At 44.7% G+C, this 17,905-nt stretch overlaps 1 protein-coding gene across 2 annotated transcripts in view; it reads left to right on the top strand.

The window, feature by feature from the left end:
- PPP2R2C (protein phosphatase 2 regulatory subunit Bgamma) overlaps positions 1–17,905 on the top strand; it is a 253,481-nt gene that overhangs the window by 52,553 nt on the left and 183,023 nt on the right. The gene's annotated exons all lie outside the window — the stretch shown is intronic.

Genomic DNA, 17,905 nt, shown 5'->3' with positions numbered 1-17,905 from the left:
AGCTTAGGGCACTAATCTTCTCGTTTTACGATTCCGCAATTAAAAATAATCAAACAATACCAAAATTTAAACCGTCCATCCAGTTATATGTCCAATAGACTAAAAAACCTTAGACGCAAGCATAGAATAGATACCATCACATCCCCCAAAAACACGCTCCTGTCCCACCCGCAGGACATAGCAAACTCCTTTGCAAAATTCTATGACGATTTGTACAAAATAAATCGGGTTTCCCCACAATCTAACCCCAAGCAGTCAGACATTCAAACATTTTTGGCCTCAGTGAACCTTCCAAAACTAGAAAAAGTCCACATGGACTTCTTAACTGCCCCTTTCACAGCAAAGGAAATTTTAGACATAATCAGCCGTTTAAAATCGTTCAAAGCCCCAGGCCCAGATGGGTTCACGAACGACTATTACAAAGCTTTTGCCAATATTCTAGCCCCCCAACTCACTAAAATCTTTAACACCGCTTCTAACACCGGGCACTTCCCAAAGGAAATGCTTGAAGCCACCCTTGTCCTAATCCCCAAACCAAATTCAGACTTAACCTCCATGAAAAACTACAGACCAATATCCCTAATTAATACGGACATCAAAATTTACGCAAAAATCCTTGCAGACAGACTAAACTCACTCTTACCGAAACTAATAGACAATGGCCAGATAGGTTTTGTCATCAATAGACAATCAGTAGATGGCACAAGAAGGCTGATAAATCTAATAAAACTAATCAATTCAAGCAAAATAAAAACCACAATAATCTCATTAGATGCGGAAAAAGCTTTCGACCGCCTAAACTGGGACTACCTAACCGGCACCCTCAAAAAATTCGGCTTCCAACAAGAATTCATTACCAGTATTAAAGCTCTCTACGTCAATCCCTCAGCCAAAGTTTATGTAAATAATCACCACTCAAATCCCTTCCAAATTACAAACGGCACAAGACAGGGATGTCCATTATCCCCTCTATTATTCGTCCTAGCCAAAGAACCCCTAGCCCAGTTAATCAGAGAAGACCCTGACATACAGGGTATAAAAGCGGGACCTAAAGACTACAAAATAAGCTTATTTGCTGACGACATAATCCTTACCATGTCAAACCCGGCCAAATCCATTGAAAAAGTGCAAGACTTGTTGAGGTTTGCCAAAGTGTCCTACTTTAAAATAAACAAGCTAAAATCAAAAATACTCCCTCTAAACCTAGAAGATACTCAGATCGAAACAATCAAACGCCTATGCCCCTGGAGCTGGGCATCTGAGCATATCACATATCTGGGACTAAAATTTTCAAACAATATTTCCTCCCTAATCCCACTTAATATGAAATCTCGAAATGAAACCATCTCGAAAGATATGCTCACTTACGGCGAAAAAAACCTTTCATGGTGGGGTAAAATCATCACTTTTAAAGCATACATTCTACCCAAAATACTATACCTTTTCAGGTCGCTACCCTTGCCCATCTCTACCTCTTTCCTAACGAATTTACAAACCAAAATAAACAACTTCATATGGGGAGGTAGGAAGGCAAGGGTCGCCACAAACATTCTCAACAATAACAGGAGATTCGGTGGAGCTGGCTTGCCAAATATATCAGCATATTATTTCTCTTTTCTAATTAAGCAAAGCCTTCCTTGGTGGCAACTTCCTGACCCTCCAGCGTGGTATAATCTCGAATGCGTACTAAACAACAACAATTCGCCTTCTCGCCTTATACTAGAATCAATTCTCCTCAAAAAGACCATTCACCTTCACATCCCATCTTTCGCGCTACACTAGACGCATGGAAAGTACACGCCAAAACAAAAAGAGGCACCAACAACAATAACCCACTAAGATCCCTCTCACTTCACATCATCATCTCCCTTTTCGACCAAGAATTAGCTCCTATTTGGGCCGATCACGGCATCAAGAAACTCAAAGACCTCCATGGAGAACATTCTAACATCCCTTTCAGTGTCATAAAAGACAGATTCAAGGTCCCCTCTTCCTCGTTCTACGATTACATTATTTTAAAAAACCTCATAGCAAAATTCATGAAAAAAAATCCAAAACCCTCAGAACCCGTCATTAACCTTTTTAATAATAAAAACCACAAAATTTTCTGGAGTGTTTCATACATCTACATGTGGATTAACAAAAGCTACAAGTTTGTTAAAACAAGCAACATAATAAAATGGGAGCAGGAACTCAACCTGAACCTTGATATGTCGGATTGGGAACATGCCTGCTCAATCTCCTTGTCCACTACCATGTCGATGTCCCTCCAGGAAACACACCACAAGATTCTCTCCCACTGGTATCATACCCCAGCAAAACTATCAAAAATCAACCCAGAATACTCCTCACTATGTTGGAGAGGATGCGGACATTACGGAAACCTACTGCATATGCTCTGGTATTGTCCACTAATTAAACCTCTATGGAGAGACGTGTCCCTCCTCATTATTTCTCTTCTTCCCAAGCCTATTACCCTCTCCCCACAGCTAGCCTTATTATCCCTCAACTCTCAAGACATAAACCACTCACTCATCCCCTTAATCATCCACATCCTTCTAATCACTAAATGTTCCATCGCCTTCCATTGGAAGAGACCTGATGTCCCCAAAATCCAAGACATAAAGGAACGCATATCACTCCACAAGTCCTGTGAATTGAAAATGGCCACTGTCAACAATAACTTCGACAAATATACAAGTAAATGGTTCAGATGGATCACTTTATATCCTTTAAGTTAAAGACATATTGTATCTGCGTTTTTTTTTTTTTTTTTTTCAAGACAACTGATTTAAGCTGTTGATTACTGCTTTTGTGGAGTTACTGGATTCACTTATATGACTGCATAATTTACTGTTTTGATTCACAAAATGTTATATGATCAGGAGTTTAACAGGATCACTTGGTCCTTCCCTTTTCAACCCTCTCTCCATCCCCTCCCCTCCCCACCCTTTCCGTATTCTCCCTCCCTATTATTGTTGAAAATCCTTCAATAAAATTATTTGGAAAAGAAAAGTGAATTCAGCCAACGGTAACGCATCACAAAAATCCTACTGTCTGGCGGAGGTCAGACACCTGAGAATTTGTTCCAGGGATTGATTGGTGCGTTCTGTCTGACCATTACTCTCCGGGTGATATGCCGACAAGAAGGAGAGTGAGATGCCCAATTTCGTACAGAACGCCCTCCAAAATTTGGCCACAAACTGCACACCTCTGTCAGACACAACATTCAGGGGTACCCCATGCAATCGGACCACATGCTGCACAAACAACCTTGACAATGTTTCTGCTGAGGGTAATGCTGCCAAGGGAATGAAATGGGCCTGTTTAGAAAATCTATCCACCACCACCCAGATCACGGTATTGCCCCTGGAAGGTGGAAGGCCGGTAATAAAATCCATGGAAAGATGAGTCCATGGCCTGTCAGGAACCGGTAAAGGTATGAGTTCCCCAGCCGGTCGGTTATGCGAGCTTTTGGAACGGGCACACATGCCACAAGCCGAAACAAATTCCTTGACATCGGACCTTAATGAAGGCCACCAAAAACCCCTGGCTACTGCCTCTCTAGTGGCCGTGATACCTGGATGAGCACTCAGCCTAGACTCATGAAACTCCTGCAGAAGTCTAGGCCGCAATGAACCTGGAACAAACAGTTTATCCCCTGGCCTGGTTGCCGGAGCTAGGGCCTGAGCCCTTAGAATTTCTTGTTCCAACTCAGTTGAGAATCTCTCTCAGGCAAAACTAACAGGTCAAGGAAATTCTTATCCTCTCTTGCTGACAACTTTATCTTCCAAAAGGTAAGGGAGAAAACAAGGGGAACTGCTACCTTGGATCTAATCCTTATAAACAGGGAGGAAATGGTTGAGGAGGTAAAAGTGGCTGGGACCCTAGGAGGTAGCGACCATGCTATTTTAGAATTTTGGATAACTAGAGGCGGAAGACCTGTGAAGACTCAGACGTCAAGGTTAGATTTCAGAAAGGCAGATTTTAAGGGATTCAGAAAGAGAATTGGAGGGATCCAATGGCTGGATATCCTTAAAGACAAAAATGTCCAGGAAGGATGGGAAATCTTGAAAAATGAAATTCTCAAAGCACAGTTGTTAACAATTCCGAAAAGAGGGAAGAATAGGAAGCATTTAAGGAAACCAGGATGGATGAACACAGAACTTAAGCACATGCTAAAAAGGAAGAAAAAAATGTTTATAAAATGGAAAGAGGGAGGCATATCTAAAGAAGAATATAATGCTGTCTGCAGAACCTGCAGGGCACAAATCAAATTAGCTAAAGCTGAAAATGAATTGAGGCTTGCAAGAGATGTCAAAAGCAATAATAAAGAATTTTGGGGATATGTCAAAAGTAAAAGAAAAGTCAAAGATGCTATAGGATTTTTACAGGATGAAAATGATGAAATGGTAAGACAGGATGTTGAGAAGGCTGAACTTTTAAATTCCTATTTTGCATCTGTTTTCTCTCAGAAAGGAAATGTCACATCAACTGTTATTCACTGTCCTATTAAGGGAATAGAAGAATCCAGGATATCTATAAACAGAAAGATAGTGAGGAAACACTTAGCTAACCTAAATGAATTCAAGTCTCCAGGTCCAGATGAATTACACCCCAGAGTACTGAAGGAGATAGCAGAAGAAATTTTTGAACCCCTCTCCATAATCTTTGAAAATTCTTGGAGAACAGGAGAAGTGCCAGAAGACTGGAGAAGAGCAAATGTTGTTCCTATCTTCAAAAAGGGGAAGAAGGTGGACCCAGGCAACTATAGGCCGGTGAGTCTGACTTCTATACCAGGAAAGACCTTTGAACAAATTATTAAACAACATGTATGTCAATACCTGGATAAGAATGAAGTGATTAAACAGAGTCAGCATGGGTTTGTAACTAATAAGTCATGTCAGACTAACTTAATTTCCTTCTATGACGGTATCACTGATTGGGTGGATAAAGGAAATGCTGTAGATATAGTATATCTTGACTTCAGCAAAGCATTTGACAAAGTCTCTCATACAATCCTTATTGAAAAAATGACTAAGTATGGAATGGACAAGGCAACTGTTATGTGGATTCATAACTGGCTTAGTGATCGGACCCAAAGAGTGGTCGTAAATGGCTGCACATCCAGTTGGAAGAATGTCTCAAGTGGGGTACCACAGGGCTCTGTCCTGGTCCCTGTATTGTTCAACATCTTTATCAACGATTTAGATGAAGGAATTGAGGGTAAACTGATTAAATTTGCTGATGACACAAAGCTAGGAGGGATAGCTAATACTAGAGAAGAGAGAGAGAGGATTCAAAAAGATATAAATAAACTGGAGAAGTGGGCAGCAACTAACAGAATGGTTTTTAACAGGGAGAAATGCAAAGTACTACATCTGGGCAATAAAAATGAAAAAAGCATATATAGAATGGGAGGAATAGGGCTAAGTGACAGCACATGTGAAAAAGACTTGGGTATACTAATAGATCACAGACTGAATATGAGTCAACAGTGTGATGCAGCAGCAAAAAAGGCAAATGCAATTCTAGGATGTATTAACAGAAGCATACAGTCTAGATCACGTGAAGTCATTATTTCCCTCTACTCCTCTTTGGTCAGACCTCATCTAGAATATTGTGTCCAGTTTTGGGCACCACATTTTAAAAAAGACATCAACAAACTGGAGCAAGTTCAGAAAAGAGCTACCAGAATGGTGACCGGTCTGCAAACCCTGTCTTATGAGGAAAGGTTGCAGGATTTGGGAATGTTTAGTTTGCAAAAGAGAAGACTGAGAGGAGACTTAATAGCTGTCTACAAATATCTAAAGGGCTGTCACATTGTAGAAGGATCCACTTTATTCTCATTTGCACAAGGAAAGACTAGAAGCAATGGGATGAAACTGAATGGGAGGAGACACAGATTAGATATTAGAAAAAACTTTTTGACAGTTAGAGTGATCAATGAGTGGAACAGGCTGCCACGAGAAGTGGTGAGTTCTCCTTCAATGGAAGTCTTCAAACAGAGGCTGGACAGACATCTGACTGGGATGATTTAGCGAATCCTGCTTTGAGCAGGGGGTTGGACCAGATGGCCCAGGAGGTCCCTTCCAACTCTACGATTCTATGATTCTATGATTCTATGAGACCCCTGCCAATACCACCCCTGGGGGAAGAATGGAGGACGGCGGCTCCGCGAGAGACACTGGATCAAAACTTCTGGACAGGGCATCCGCTTTAACATTTTTCGACCCCGGTCGAAAAGTAATGGAGAACTGAAATCGTGAAAAAAAGTGCCCAACGGGCTTGTCTAGGAGTAAGCCTCTTAGCAGATTCAAGGTGTGCCAAATTTTTGTGATCCGTGACAACCGTAATAGGGTGAGCCACCCCTTCCAAAAAGTGCCTCCATTCCTCAAACGCCAGCTTGACCGCAAGAAGTTCCCTATTGCCTACATCATAGTTTTTCTCAGCTGAAGAGAACTTCTTGGAGAAGAAGGCACAGGGTTTGAGATTGGTAAGGGTGGCCGGACCCTGGGACAGCACAGCCCCCACCCCCACTTCAGAAGCATCCACCTCCACAATGAATGGTTTGGATGGGTCAGGTTGTACCAACACCGGGGCAGACATGAAACATTTCTTAATCGCTGAGAAGGATTCCTTAGCAAGTACAGACCATTTTTTACATCAGCGCCCTTCTGGGTAAGATCCGTGAGTGGTTTAACCACTTGTGAGAAACCTTTAATGAATCTCCGGTAATAGTTCGCAAATCCTAAGAAGCGCTGGAGCCCCTTGAGATCTCGAGGCTGAACCCAGTCAGCGATCACCAGCACCTTCTTAGGATCCATACGAAACCCCTCACAGGACACAATCAACCCCAAAAAAGACAGCTCCTGTACAAAAAACGAACATTTTTTCACTTTAGCGAACAATTGGTTCTCCCTGAGTCTCTGGAGAACTACTGTCCTTAGATGTTGCAAGTGAGATTGACTGTCCGGGGAATACACTAAAATGTCATCCAAATAAATAATAACAAAACGGCCTATCAGATCAGAAAACACAACATTGATAAAATTTTGGAAAATAGCGGGTGCATTAGTTAACCCAAGCGGCATTACCAGGTTCTCAAAGAGTCCTTCTGATGTGAGGAATGCAGTTTTCCACTCGTCCCCTTCCTGAACCCTTATCAGATTGTAGGCCCCCCGCAGATCTAACTTGGAGAACCATTGGGCCCCAGCTAACTGGTTACATAAGTCTGGGATGAGGGGAAGCGGGTAAGAGTTCCTAACCGTTATCTTGTTCGGTTCCCGAAAGTCGAGGCACGGCCGCAAACCACCTTCTTTTTTCTTCACAAAGAAGAACACTGCTGCCTCAGGTGACACAGAAGGCCTGATATGCCCTTTGCGGAGACTCTCAGCTATGTACTCCTTCATGGCTTGGCGCTCAGGCCCAGACAAATTGAACAATCGAGCCTTAGGTAACTTGGCTCCGGGTACTAAATCAATGGCACAATCGTAGGGTCTATGTGGTGGCAGCACCTCAGCCTCACTTTCGGAAAAAACGTCTTCGAAATCCTTCAGGTACTCCGGAATACCTTCCAGACCGACAGACGACACAGACACGGATTTAACAGCGTTAACAAGATGTCCTAGGTTACCACATTTATCATTGCATCCCCATTGAGTGATTTCCCCTGTAACCCAATCAATGGTAGGATTATGGCGTTGAAGCCAAGGCATCCCCAGTACCAGTCCTACAGGCAAGTTATCTAGCACAAAACAACTTAGTTTTTCCACATGAGTGGAAAACACTTTTAGAGAAAAAAGTTCAGACCTGCAACAGATACTGTCTGGGGGAAAGAGGAGACGAGACAATTGCCACAAGTTTAACAGGATCGTGAAGCCTGACTGTCCCTATCTTATTAAGAGTCATAACCTTGGTATCAATCAGGTTCACAGCAGGACCGCAGTCAAAAAAAGCAGTAGCCTGAACAGGACCATCACCAATGTCCAGATTTCCCACAATAGAAGCACAACTGCTTTTCCCGGTGGCGTCTTCTTTCCTTTCCCTCACAGGTGACAGCGCTCACCTCCATAGCCATAGGAAGAGTCCGGGTCTCATCTCCACTGAAGAATAATGGTGTTTCCCGTTGCATAATGCCTCTAGCCGGCAGCCTGCGATCCATGCGAACCGCTTGGATCATGGCATCCTCCAGGGAGTCAGGCGGAGGATGGGGTGCCTAAGCATCCTTCAGACGTTCACACAGGCCTCTGTGGAACAGCCCCCGAAGGGCGGCATCACTCCAAGAAATCTCGGCTGCCCAACGTCTGAATTCAGTACAGAACCATTTGGACGAGTGCTCCCCCTGACCGACACTCATCACCTTGTCCTCAGCCAAACGCACTCTATCAGGCTCATCATAAATAAGCCCTAAGGCTTCAAAAAACGCATCCACAGACATTCTCTCAGGGGCAGAAGAGGAAAGCGAAAATGCCCAGGCTTGTGAGGACCCCCTAAGCAGGGACATCACCACCCCCACCCTCTGTTTCTCATCCCCAGAGGAGCGGGGTCTCAAAGAGAAAAAGAGCTTACAGCCCTCCTTAAATGCCCTGAAATCATCCTTGTTACCAGAAAATGTATCTGGCAATTTAACCAGGGATTCGGGTGGGACTAAAATGACATTTCTATTCCCCACCTGCTGGAAGCCTGGGGTGCTCAGATAAAGCACACATTGGGTCCATGCTGCAGAAGTGAGGAGAGAAAAAAAATTGTAGGCCAGTTATAATGTCAGGAACACCGCACTGAACTTGCTCACTGAGCCAGTGCGCGTGTCCTGAGTATAGCGAAACAGTGCTCAAAGATACCTGTGGAGCGGGCAGCAACCAAGTAGATGCGTACTTCAGAGCCGCAGGACCTGAAGCACGTGACTGCTAAGGGCGTGGCCTAAACTCCACAGAGCTAGGAGCTGCAAGATAACTCCTAGCAGGGTAACTGCGAGACAAAGTTACCAGGGGGCATAGACAGGGAGAATAGTCAAGACGTAGCCAATGAGTCATACACAGAGATAGCTGCAAGGTACAAGAGGGGCGAGCAGAGAGTAGTCAGATAACAGGCAACGAGTGATACACAGAGAGGGTAGCGCAGTACAGCATCAACAGGCAAACTCACAACGGGAAACAGAACCGGGTCAGAACCATATAAACAAGCTATAGCAACAAACAGGGACACAGGGGTCAGCACACTAGGCCAAAGGCAAAAGTATAACTGGCAGGGATTGAAGCTTCCCAGGGGTTTAAGAAGCTCTCCCAGAACCAGAAAGAGGCCACAATCATTAACCCCAGGTGTGCAGGTCAAAACCTGCACCGAGCTCCAGACATTAACCCCAGGTGTGCAGCTCAAAAACCTGCACTGGAGTCATGACACTGAGATCCTTAAGAACTCTTGAGCTTGTTCACATTGATTTTATGCCATTTCCCTCGGACCATATCTACATTTAGCCAGCTGAGTGTATTAGATGACTTGTTAAGAGCATTGGGATCAACATCAACCGCACTCTAATTGGTATTTTTTGGTTCCACCCTAGTTTAAAAATGATCCAGAATTCACTACTCGATCCAGTGAGACCCCATTACAGCAAGTCAACAGTATCAACCCGTATACCAGAATCACTATGCTTTACTGTCATTTCACTGCCCTGTTATAAGATATTTCACATTTCGCAGGAATACAGCGCTGTGAGATATAGAGCCGGCATATGTAAAAATCGACAGTAAGTGTGTTCTTTGGGCAATAAATTATTCTTGCAACTATTACTGTAGATTGCAATGTTTTCTGCCTTTATGTTTCAAGTCACATCTGCGAAATATAATTAGGTACATTTATAAAAGTTGTCACGCAGAAATCACGTGGAAAAAAAAAAGTACCCATAAAATGTTAATAGATGGTAATGACCTACATCTCCTGAAAAACGGACTGATCTAAAATTCCATTATACTCCCGTGCGCCTGTTCCGCAAGGCACCGTACAAGAAAAACGTTGCTTTATTATTATTGTTATTATTAATATTTTATTTCACATTGTCATTGTTCATAGTTTCTGCTCACAATTATATTCTTTGTACACCGGGCGCCAGGAACCCAATTACTGTCGCTTTTTACATATCTCAACTCAACACATCACGGCACATTATTCCTGGAAAATATGAAGTGGGATCGCTTGACTTTGCTTTTCTTGTCTTTTTATGGGCTTTGTTTTTATTTTATTATATTATTTTTTTTTGTTTATTTTTTTTAATTTTTATTATTATTTATATTATTTGTATATGAAGATAAAATTCCATTTAGAAAGGCAACTTGCAGAACATGTATCTTAAATCACACAACTTTGTAGGTGGAAATTTCCCCAAAATTGATCAAACCACCCCCCCCCCCCCTTAATTAGAAGCTTACACAACCACTGCCTGCTTTACGGTCTAGATTGCAGGTCAGCCATAGAAAAACAGGACTGGTTGTAATTATGGACTATCTTAGTAGGGTGTCAACATATGCTGGGAGTTGTAGTACGGCAACTGTCTAGTCTTACAGTCCGCAAGCCAGACACGTAGATTATTTAGGTCCTACATTAGACTCCTAACATAACTCATACTCCAGACCTGACCTCTACATTAATTCAGATCCCAGATTGGACCCATATTTTAAAGGGAATCTGACAGCTGATACCAGACGTTGGCTATATGAGTTCAGTCGTCAGGTATGTTTGACTCTGAAACGTTGCTGCGTTTCATAGAAAAACATTTCAAATGCAGACAAAAACGAGAGGAAGACAGGTCACCTGGGAAAGAGCTCCAAGTTGTACTGAGACCTCTTAGTAAGCCAAGTCCAAACGTGTTAAAAGAAGTGTAAAATCCTGCAAAATGAACCCCCCAAAAATTATTTGGCCATAAAAAAATCAAATCCAACACCATAAAAAAGCAGATTGGTTGACACAGTTCAGACACAGTCCTTACGCATTGCATCAACCAGTAAGTTGATTATTTATGGTGTTGGATTGGATTTTTTTTTATGGATTTTCAATACCTAATTTTTCAAGGACTCATTGTGCTGGATTTTACACTTTAAAAGCCGCCGGGAATCATACAGGAGACTAGTCAAAGTGGGCTAGTCCCTGTCGGCTCCCATTGAGTGTCTCTCTATACAGGAACACAGGGAGCGACCTGCCACTCAAGGGGAGCGGACTGGGAGAAGCTTTTTAAGTCTGTTTTTCTTTGAAACGCAGCAGTGTTTCAGAGTCAAACATACCTGGCTGGAATGATACAGCCAGTGCCTGATACTTTAAAAGGGTTGTCTGAGACTAAGATATTGATAACGTACCCTCGATATCAGATCATAGGGGGGGTCTGACACCCAAGACAATCAACTGTTACCACGGCTCAACTCCCATTGAAGTGAATAGGGTAGAAAAATGATAGTGGACCACCATCGACACAACCTGTGTTCTGCACCACTGCAAACGTCTCAACATCCTAAAGCGCAGTATATTATAAGCTTTTCTTTGTTTTATAGGAAATGCCTGAAACGACGTGGAAAGCCTTTCTGTCATGCATATCCCAGCGGACCTGTTCGCAGGACAGTCCCATTAAAAACGTCCATGAATCTCTATATTTTTGAATGCGTAATATTAATATTTCCTAATCTAAATTCCGCACAGAGATAAAGTATGTGCGCCCTTCCAGTGGAGGGTGAAATAGAATTCCAATGAGTGCGATCCCGGCGATGACTTGTATACGTCTGTAATAATGCTCAGCGCTGGGTGCATAATGCAGCATGATTTGTTTCTGCTCGCTTTCATTCTTTATTACTGGTATAAAATATGAAACGGCTCCGCATGTCTCAGTAATGCTGACAAACAATTCAGAGCGGGATCCTGGCATCGGGGGACGTAGAATCCTCCTCCGCCTGGTCCTGCGACATAGTAATGACTGGTATAACTCCGCACAATGTGCCGCGGCTGACGCTGCACAGTGTCACACAACGCTCCCCATGTAATATGCGTCAGCTTCTACACACAGCGCTATATCAAGAGCACGAAGCAGGAAGGGTAAGAATACCGGCCATTGTCTTTGCTGTGCCACCTTCCCGGTCTAAGCACTGCGACGACCACAATGAAGGTGCTGCAGTGCTCCTGTGTTGCAATATTAGACATAGGTGTTCATAAGCTGGTGTGCCTATTAAAACAGTTTATTGGGCTGACAGTCAAGGGTCCTGTAGGTAAAAGGGGTTGTCTGGCCTTGGGGGTCAAGTCTGCAGTCACTTTATGTGAATCCTCAAAGAGCTCACACAATGCAAGTTGTCAGGATATGCCGGTACCAGGAGCCGGTGGTCATGTGACCACAAGTATGTAATTTGCATACTCCTGGCCACATTAAGACTAGATGTGTACAGCCTCACTCAGATCACTTGTATTGTGTGAGGTCACGCAGTCTAGTCGGCATGTGACCGCATATACAGTATACACTGCTCAAAAAAATAAAGGGAACACTTAAACAACAGAATATAACTCCAAGTAACTCAAACTTCTGTGAAATCAAACTGTCCACTTAGGAAGCAACACTGATTGACAATTAATTTCACATGCTGTTGTGCAAAAGGAATAGACAACAGATGGAAATTATTGGCAATTATTAAGACACCCTCAATAAAGGAGTGGTTCTGCAGGTGGGGACCACAGACCACATCTCAGTACCAATGCTTTCTGACTGATGTTTTGATCACTTTTGAATGTTGGTTGTGCTTTCACACTCGTGGTAGCATGAGACGGACTCTACAACCCACACAAGTGGCTCAGGTAGTGCAGCTCATCCAGAATGGCACATCAATGCAAGCTGTGACAAGGTTTGCTGTGTCTGTCAGTGTAGTGTCCAGAGGCTGGAGGCACTACCAGGAAACAGGCCAGTATACCAGGAGACGTGGAGGGGGCCGTAGGAGGGCAACAACCCAGCAGCAGGACCGCTACCTCAGCCTTTGTGCAAGGAGGAAGAGGAGTACTGCCAGAACCCTGCAAAATGACCTCCAGCAGGCCACAAATGTGCATATGTCTGCAGAAATGGTTAGAAACCGACTCCATGAGGATGGTGTGAGTGCCCGACGTCCACAGATGGGGGTTGTGCTCACAGCCCAACACTGTGCAGGACGCTTGGCATTTGCCACAGAACACCAAGATTGGCAAATTTGCCACTGGCGCCCTGTGCTCTTCACAGATGAAAGCAGGTTCACCACACTGAACACATGTGACAGACGTGACAGAGTCTGGAGGTGCCGTGGAGAGCGATCCGCTGCCTGCAACATCCTTCAGCATGATCGGTTTGGCAGTGGGTCAGTAATGGTGTGGGGTGGCATTTCTTTGGAGGGCCGCACAGCCCTCCATGTGCTCACCAGAGGTAGCCTGACTGCCATTAGGTACCAAGATGAGATCCTCAGACCCCTTATGAGACCATATGCTGGTGCAGTTGGCCCTGGGTTCCTCCTAATGCAGGACAATGCCAGACCTCGTGTGGCTGGAGTGTGTCAGCAGTTCCTGCAAGATGAAGGCATTGAAGCTATGGACTGGCCCGCCCGTTCCCCAGACCTGAATCCGATTTAACACATCTGGGACATCATGTCTCGCTCCATCCACAGTCATGTTGCACCACAGACTGTCCAGGAGTAGGCGGATGCTTTAGTCCAGGTCTGGGAGGAGATCCCTCATGACAAAATCCGCCGACTCATCAGGAGCATGCCCAGGTGTCGTAGGGAGGTCAAACAGGCACGTGGAGGCCACACACACTACTGAGCATCATTTCCTTGTCTTGAGGCATTTCCACTGAAGTTGGATCAGCCTGTAATTTCATTTTCCACTTTGATTTTGAGTGTCCTTCCAAATCCAGACCTCCATGGGATATTCATTTTTATTTACATTGATCATTTTTATGTTTTCTTGTTCTCAACGCATGCCACTATGTAATGAATAAAGATTTGCAGCTGCCATGTTTCATTCAGTAATATCTACGATGTGGTATCTTAGTGTTCCCTTTATTTTTTTGAGCAGTGTATAAAAATTGCATACTTGTGGTGACACACACTCCCACTCCTGGCACCGGAGAATCATGACAGTGCTCACTGTGCGTGCTGTGAGGATTCACAAGTCTGCAGTCACATAGTTTAATTGGAAAGGAGTCAAATTTGTGAATGTGATAGACCTTCCAAAAAAAAAAAAGATGTGTTTTAGTGTAAACTTAAGGGCTCACTCACATGGCCGTAGATTCTCTCATGTGAGAAAAATGGGCCGATGATGCTAATGACACTCAGCTCAAACTCTGTCAAATGTTGAGCTGATTGTCACCTTAGTGTGATCCGATTCTCTTACTTGAGACAATTGTATCACTGATGCGGAGAAGACAAAGAACTTAATTTCTCCATCTTTTCCAGTCTATCTGTGAGCGTATATCGGTCTGCACTCGGATGCTAGTATGAGCGTACCCTAAAACTGTGAGGGTAGTCAAGTAATTTGATTGTCTAGGTAACACATTCCATAGAAGTGGTGCAGCACAAGTAAAGTTTTGTAAATGGAAACGGGAGGTTTGGGTTATGGAGGATGATAATCTTAGTTTGCTTGTGGAATGTACCGTAAATCCTATGGAGGGTGGGATGCAGAAATGAGGAAGGAGAAGTAAGGTGCTGCAAGACTGGAGAGAGCTATGTGGGCAACAGTGATAGGTTTATATTGTTTCCTATAACGGATGGACAACCAGTTCAGTCAGGAGTGGAACTATAGTAGGTGCAGAGGTTGCACTTTCACCTGCGGGTGGTGGGGAATAAAGAGCTCTGTGGTTCATGACATGTCAATTCTTTCTGCGGTTTCAAAACCACAGAAAAACCGCACGGAAAAATCTGCACCGTCTGCACTGCGTTTTTTTATTCCCATAGGGAATAATGGTACTGTACACCGCAGCAAAAACTGCTGCGGACCCGCAGCGGCCAAATCCGCTACGGAACCGCAGCAGAATCTGCAGCGTGTGCACACCTCCTTACACCTCCCAGTTGTGGGCCACTCTTCTTTTGTAAACTGCTGCAGGTCTCTGATATGTGAAGGCGCCTTCTCCCAACAGCAATTTTAAGATCTCTACAAAGGTGCTCAATGGGATTTCGATCTGGACTTAGGCTAGTTTCACACTAGCGCTTTGGAGCGCAGCGACGGCCTGCGCACGGCCGCCACTAAGCCCCGCCCCCCTGCCGCGCCTCTGCCGGTAGCTCCGCCTACCAGCGCATGACGCTGCATGCGTCCTGCGTCCCCTATCTTTATCACGGGGGGCGCAGGCCGTGCGCAGTATGCGTTTGGCGGCGCATGCGTCCTTTTGACGGTGCGCCTACCTGCGCCAAACGCAACCTGCTGCAGTTTGGTTGCGCTCGGCGCACCGTCAAAAAGGCGCATGCGCCGCCAAACGCATACTGCGCACGGCCTGCGCCCCCCGTGATAAAGTTAGGGGACGCAGGATGCATGCAGCGTCATGCGCCGGTAGGCGGAGCTACCGGCGGAGGCGCGGCAGGGGGCGGGGCTTAGCGGCGGCCGTGCGCAGGCCGTCGCTGCGCTCCAAAGCGCTATTGTGAAACTAGCCTTACTGCTGGCCACTTCAGAACTCTCCAGCGCTTTGTTCCATCCATTTCTGGGGGCTTCTTGAAGTATGTTTGGGGCCATTGTCCTGCTGGAAGACCCATGACCTAGGGCGCAAACCCAGCTTTCTGACACTAGGCAAATTTCATGATGCCTTGTACACACAATTGCAATAATTTTGTGGGAGAAATACTTCATTTTCTGGAGCAATTTCAAGGGTGCCAACACTTTCGGCCATGACTGAATATGTATATGAATATCTGTTTCAGCTGCAGCCGATGCTTCGCAGACCTTGGAGGACAGACTAATCAAGTGGAGAATAATTGGAGCTTCCCTCTTGGTGCTGGAGGAAGGAGATTTACTTGGAGTAAATTTTCTTTGAAAGTGAATTATCTATGCTTTTTAAGACCGTATCAGTGAAATTTTGAAAGGCATAGATGTTAATCCCAAAAAAGTTTCATCATTTTCCAAGATGGTTTACTCCAAGTGAATCCCCTTCCAGCTGCTCCTTATACCCTCCAATTAATCTCCACTTGGCACAGGGTGGAGGTAGAAGTATACCGGGTGGTGTACTACCAATTGGACAGAACTATGAATTCAGGACAAATTGAAGAGGGAAGAGTTTGAAGATGGGAAAACTAGGGGTGTACTGTCCATAGCTGCAGCCCATGTGGTCGCTAAGGGGCCCATGAGTTGGGAAGGTCTGGCACCATTCGGCCCTTTCCCATGTCATCACAATGTTAATGGTATCTGTAGCCTCAAGACATGGATGCTGTTGTATAGAATGGTTAATTAGGGAGCCGAAGACTTTGTAATCCGCCATTCAGCCTGTACCTGGTGCGCCTGTAAGTCTGAGACTCCTTGCACTGCGGGAGCGATGGTGTCACTACATCGCGTTTGTATTGTGGAGCCTCAGCAGTCACAGACTAAAGTCGCATGGCGGGGAAATGGCACGAGGAGTGTAGTGACTTTTTCAATGTCAGTAATTGTGTGGCAATCATACCGATTGGGGGGATGGTGTTAATTAATCATACTGATTGTGGAGCTGGTGGGGGCCAATAATACTATAATACTGATTTAAGGGCTGGTGGGGGTCAATCATGATGATTGAGGGGCTGGAGGGGCCCACAAAACTGAGTGGGGGCTATTGGGCGCCATAATAATGAGGGGGGGGGTTTGGATGGGGACATAATGAGTGGGGTGTTAGTGGTTGGCTACAATAATGAGTGGGATGTGGGTGTAGGGCCTAATACTGAGTGGGGGGCTGGTGGGGGCTATAGTACTGAGTGGGGTCTGGTCGGGGGCCTTATTACTAAGCTGGGGCTGGTGGGGTTATTATACTGAATGAGTGACTGTGGATATAATACTGTGTGAGGGGCTATAGGGGACTGTAATGTGCTCCATATTTTAATTGGGGAATGTGAAGGACCCCATAGTGAGTGGGGGCTCTCACACAGAGTTGTGTGCTATGTAGGTCCTCATTTTGTATGATGGTCTTCATGTTGTAGAGGCCCCAATACTATGTGATGGGCTGTGGGGGCCATCATGCTGAAAGGGGGACATTATATTGTGTGAGGGTCAGTGGGGGCCATTATACTTAGTGAGGAGAGTGTGTGGGGCCATTATACTAAGTAGGGGGCTGTGAAAGTCCAATACTAAGAGGGGGGCTCCCATACTGAATCGGGGGCTCTCATATTGAATGAGGGGCTGTGGAGGCCCTAATTCTGTGTGGGGGCACTCATTCTGCATGGGGGGCTGTGAGGACCCTCATTCTTTGTGGAGGCTCTCATACTGAGTTGGGGGCTGTGGGTTCTCCTATACTGTGTGAGGAGCTGTAGGAGCTGTGGGGTTCCTCATACCCAGTAGGAGGCTGCAGTGGTCCTCATATTGAGGAGTTAAACCAACTTAAAGCAGAAGGAGTGCTACTAGGGTCTCATAAAACTAAATATTTTATTAATACCTGTAAAAAAAAGTTTATCAAAGACAGGGATTATACAAAAAAACAGAATACTCCTATGGAGTGGTACCAGAGCACATAACAGTATACATCATATACAAATTTCTAAAGGCAAAGTTCAAGATATGTGCAGGAAAAAAATGAACTAAAAAAACCTACCAAAAAATACCCAAAGTCATATAAGTTTGATGCTTGTTGTGTAAAAAAAAGACGGGGATAAGGTGCGTGTGCTCTGGTCCACTAGCCCCAACGCACATTTCACCCAAGGCTTCATCAGGAGTATTTTGTTTTTCATATAATCCCTGTTTTTAATAATCTTTTTTA

The sequence above is a fragment of the Dendrobates tinctorius genome, unplaced genomic scaffold, assembly GCF_039654945.1.
Source record: "Dendrobates tinctorius isolate UK_male_01 unplaced genomic scaffold, ASM3965494v1 ptg000039l, whole genome shotgun sequence".
Taxonomy (NCBI): Eukaryota; Metazoa; Chordata; class Amphibia; order Anura; family Dendrobatidae; genus Dendrobates; species Dendrobates tinctorius.
Note: the sequence above shows the minus strand (reverse complement) of the source record. Positions and strands in the feature narration are given on the sequence as shown.